The sequence below is a fragment of the Phocoena phocoena genome, chromosome 2 (assembly GCF_963924675.1).
Source record: "Phocoena phocoena chromosome 2, mPhoPho1.1, whole genome shotgun sequence".
NCBI classification, from domain to species: domain Eukaryota; kingdom Metazoa; phylum Chordata; class Mammalia; order Artiodactyla; family Phocoenidae; genus Phocoena; species Phocoena phocoena.
The window spans coordinates 124,050,973-124,056,151 of NC_089220.1; the positions used below are offsets into that span (position 1 = coordinate 124,050,973).

General features: G+C 32.1%; 1 pseudogene; it reads right to left on the reverse strand.

Moving 5' to 3' along the window:
• Window positions 1-1,237: 1,237 nt before the first annotated feature.
• Window positions 1,238-1,768, reverse strand: LOC136118508 (large ribosomal subunit protein uL6 pseudogene; annotated as a pseudogene).
• Between the last annotated feature and the right edge of the window lie 3,411 nt (window positions 1,769-5,179).

The following is a 5,179-nucleotide window of genomic DNA, read 5'->3' on the forward strand; positions in this document are numbered from 1 at the left end:
TACGGTCACATTGCAATAATTCCATATTGACTGAGTGTGTACTGGAAAATTTCTTTGCTTACTTTAGAAAATCCATTATGTTTCTTTTTAACCATGGGGCTCTTCGATGTTAATTTCTTCTGAGCACTTGAGAAGTATTTTAATTTATGCTGGCACTTGAATTAGTATGGTGTCATTTCAAAAGATGATGATAATTCAAAATTTTGAAGCATGGAAATTATCTGGTCAAAACAAAACCAGAAACTAACACAGGTAACATTGCAGTAGGTAGTATCTTTCCCTTGAGAAAGTTGCAAGAGATAACAAGTGTTAGTAAGGATGTGGAGAAAGGGGAACACTTTTGCACTATTGGTGGGAATGTAAATTGGTTGCAGCCACAATGGAAAACAGCATGGAAGTTACTAAAAAAATTAAAAGCAGAATTACCATATCATCCAACAATATCACTTCTGTGTATATACCCAAAGGAAATGAAAACAGGATCTTGAAGAAATACGTATACTCCCATATTCATTACAGCATTATTCACAATAGCCAAGATATGGAAACAACTGAAGTGCCCATCAAGGAATGAATGAATAAAGAATATATATGGGTATTATTCAGACATGAGAAAGGAAGATATACTGCCCTTTGCAACAACATGGATAGACCTCAAGGGCATTATGCTAAGTGAGATAAGTCAGTGAAGGACAAATACTATATGATCTCACTTATAGGTGGAATCTAAAAAATCAGACTCATAGAAATAGAGAGTACAGTGGTGATTACAAGAGGCTGTGCGTAGGGGAAATGGGGAGAGGTTGGTCAAAGAATGCAAACTTCCAGTTATAAAATGAATAACCTCTGGGGATCTAATGTATAGCATGGTGATTACAGTTAATAATGCTGTATTCCTATATACTTGAAAGAAGTTGCTAGGTGAGTAGATCTTAAATGTTCCCACCACAAAAATGAAATGGTAATTATGTGACATGATACAGGTGTTAGCTAATTCTGAGGTGGTGATGATTTTCCTATATAAAAGTGTATCAAATCAACATGTTACACACCTTAAACTCACACAATTATATATGTCGATTACATATCAATAAAGCTAGAAAATAGAAGGAATATGTATCAGGTCTTTCTTTGATCAATAAAATAATTTTATTGTGTTTAAAAAAATATCACAAACAATTCTTAGGTAAATCCAGCATCTTGTTCGTATAGTTGAACAACTCCTGTATCTTATCCATCAGCATGCTTTCTTACAGAAATAGGTACCATTCCAAAATTTCTGATATTCTTTATTTTTAACTTTCATGGTTTGATAAATCAATGCAGCTGAATTTGATACACATTCAATATCATTTCTTTAGAAAATTAGTTCATTATTCTGGGCTTGAAACATCAAGCAAGCAACACCTGACTTCATTCAAACCCTGCAGATATATTTTCACCCAAGAAATTGTGGATGTCAACGAGACATCTTCTCTCCTAATAACAACATTGTTTGGAAAGTGAGTGCAGGCAGACCTCATCCTGTAATGGAGGCCCCATCACAACAGATAGTGCAAACAGTAGCCATTTCCTTTCCTTTTCCCTACCATTCATCAACCCAGAGTTGCTTGTTTTTCTTCCCAAGGAAGCTGAGCTTCGCATTGATGTGATTGGAGTTCCTCTGCAGGATTCCTCTGGGATTCTTCATAAAATTTGGGTTTTCCTTCAGAGCAATGTTGACATTTTGTGAGATACCAACTCTCTGGTTGCTGAGAATGGTCGTCATTCTTGCAGCAGCTGCTGCAAAGAGAGGACCATGGTTTTTATTTCCACACCTTCCTTAGTTACTTTTTCTGAGCTCTACCTATGGTATGTGCTCCAGGCATGTTGAACTTTTACATTGGACATGTTGTCTCTGTTCTTTTTAGACCTTTTACTCATTTATGTGTTTACTCATCTACAATAAACTATTTCTGGTGTGTGTGTGTGTGTGTGTGTGTGTGTGTGTGTTTAAGCAGACATGGATATCTCCTTTCCTTGTTGCCAAAATATCTGGTTATCTGTAGTTGGATTTGCATTCCTATTTTTTAATATAGGCTGAGATGGCTATCAAGAGGCACAATGTGTGTGTCTGGGGGCAGCAAACAGAGTGTTTAGAAAGAAACCTGGTTTCTTTCTTTCTTTTAAATTATTGAGACTTGTTTAACGATCTAGGATATGCTCTATGTTTTCTTTCCTGCAAGAAAACCACTCTCTACTTGCCTTTTGAGAGGCAAAACATGTTTATATCCTGACTTGTTTAAGTTTCCAGGACTCTTTCTATGTGCAGCCAACAAATTGAAATAAGTATGTAAACACATATACTTTTAAAAATAGCATCACAGTATAAGCATTGTTATAAAACTTGCTTTTTTTCATTTGACAATATATGTATTGAAAACCAATGGAATTATTTATCAATAAAAGAGTATCATATCTGCTTAAAAGTAATTCTGGGTGGGAGGAGGAGGGAATTAAGTGGGTGAGGGCAGAGATGTAACAAGAATGGCCATGAGCTGACAGCAGTTGAAGCTTGGCAATGGGTAAAAGACTTCCCACATTTTGGACTTTTAGCAAGATCACCATGTACATCCTCATGTAAGTATCTTTGTGTATATGTATAATTATTTCTTTTTTATATTTTGAAAATATTTTATTGTGAAATAAAACATATACAGAAAATGTAAAAAACAGAAATATTTAATTCAACAATTTATCATAAAGAACACATCTGTCAAGACATAGTGGTAACTTATTTTCTTGCTCTTTTGTTCAACTATGGCTTCAGCAATCAATATTGATCTTTGGTAAGAAATAAGCTTTGATTTAATTTTTCTATTTTATTCATTTTCTAATTCACTTATTTCTGCTTTTATATTTATTGCTGTCTTTTTGCTTCCTTTGCACTTACTTTGTTTTGTTTTTCTTTATTCTGTTTTAGCTAGCTCCTTAAGGTAAAATCTTGGGACACAAATTTAGACCCTCTTTCTTACCTAATAGAAGCATTTAAACTTATACATTTTCCTCGAAGGACTGCTTTAACTTTACCCCACAATTTTTGATATATTGTATTTTCATTATCATTCAGTTTAAAATATTTTCTAATTTTCCTTGTGGTTTCTTTTTTGACCTGTGAATTATACAGGAATATGTTGTTAATTTCCAAATGCTTGGGAGATTTTTCAGAAAGCTTTTAGTCATTAATTTATAATTTAATTTAATGTGATCAGTATGATTCAATACTTTTAAATTATTGAGACTTGTTTAATGATCTAGGATATGCTCTATTTTTGTGTGACTTCTTCTTTAATTTTATCCATTATGATATTTTATGTCTTTTTCTTGGAGTGTTTATTCTATTAAAATTCCATCAATTATTTATGTAATGGATTTAGATCTGCCATTTTACTTTTTGTCCCCTCTTTTGCTTGTTGTTGTTGTTTTGCTTCTTTCTCCTCCTTTTTCTGCCTTCTTTTGGATTAAATATATTTTAATTAGTTTTGTATATGTTGGTTTTTCAGCATAACTTCTCTGAATTTTTAATGACCCATGGAATATTAAAATATTCTTAATTTCTCACTGTCCTCATAAATTTAATATTGTATGATTTCACATAAGATGAAGAATCCCTGTAACTGCATATGTCCATTTGTGAACCCCCATTGTTTATGCTGCAGTCATTGTACGTACTACATTTATAGATATCACATAACTCACAAAAAATAATAGAATGTTGCTTTTCAGTGGTGATATGCACTTCAAAAAATTAAGAAATAAACAATAGTCTTTTGTATTTATTCATATAGATACTTTTTCTTTCTTCCTGAAGATCTGAGTTCTAAGTTAGAATCATTTCTCTTACTGAAGAATTTCCTTTAGCATTTCTTGTAATGCAGAATTTATTGATGCAATTATCTCTATTTTTTTAATCTGAAAATAACTTCACTTCATTTATAGAATATACTTTTGTATATTTGTATTGTATATATATACAATACTTATATATATATTGCATATAAGAATCTGGGTTCACAGGAGGTTTTTTTTCCTTTCAATTCTTTAAAGATTGTTTTTCTTCTTCCAACTCTTGAAAGAAGTCCCACTATCTTCTGGCTTCTGTTATTCTTATTGTGAAGTCACTGTTAATTTAGATCATTGTTCTCCTATACGTTTTATGTCATTTTGTCTGGTGGCTTTTTTAATTTTGTTTTCAAGTTTGGTTTTCAATAGTTTGACTATAATGTGCCTAGGTTTGATGTTTTTTGTAATCTTACTGTTTGAGATTTTTCTGAGATTCTTGAATATGTAAATTAATGTTTTCTACTAAAATTTGGAAAATTTTGGCCATGCAAAATTTTTTCAAACTTATTCTTCCCTCTACTGTGGAAACTTCAATTACATATATACTAAATGTTTTGTTATTGTCTCCCAGGTTCCAAGGGCTTGTTTATTTTATTTTATTTTTCTGTATATTCTTCAGATGGAATAATTTCTACCCATCTGCCTTCCTTCTCCATCTTCATTTGCATTCTTCTGTTCAGTACATTTTAATTAAAAATTTTTTTCAGTTACACAATTTTCATTTGATTCTTTTATCAGATTTCTATTTCTCTGATATTTTCCTAACTTTTCACTCATTGTGAGTATGTTTTCCTTCATGCCCTTGAACTTAGTTATTATAGCTGCTTTAAAAATCCTTGTTTGATAATTTCAACATCTGAATCATTTTGTCACTTGTCACCATTAATTGTTTCTTTTGATTTGAGAACTGGGCACATTTTTCTGTTTCTTTGGTTGTTATGGATTATAACCTGGACTTTGTGAATGATATCATGTTAGAGACACTCAATTCTTTTATATTCCTCCAAAGAATGTTTTTTGTTTGTTTGTTTGAGTCTGAAATTAACCTTATGAGATGCAAACTACAAAACTCTATTTTCCCTTAGTGAGTGAGAATTTAAATTACAGTCAAGTCCTTTTATTCTTAGTGGGGCTGCTTGGAATATGCCCATACATGTTTGGTTCCAGGATCAGCAAGAAATACGGGCAAGGATTATACACAGAAGTTGGGATTTTTTTCTCTTTGATTCTCTCATTTCTGGGCTATCATTTCTCAATTACCAGTGGATGTGGTTATCTTGAAAGTCTCTCTTTAGTC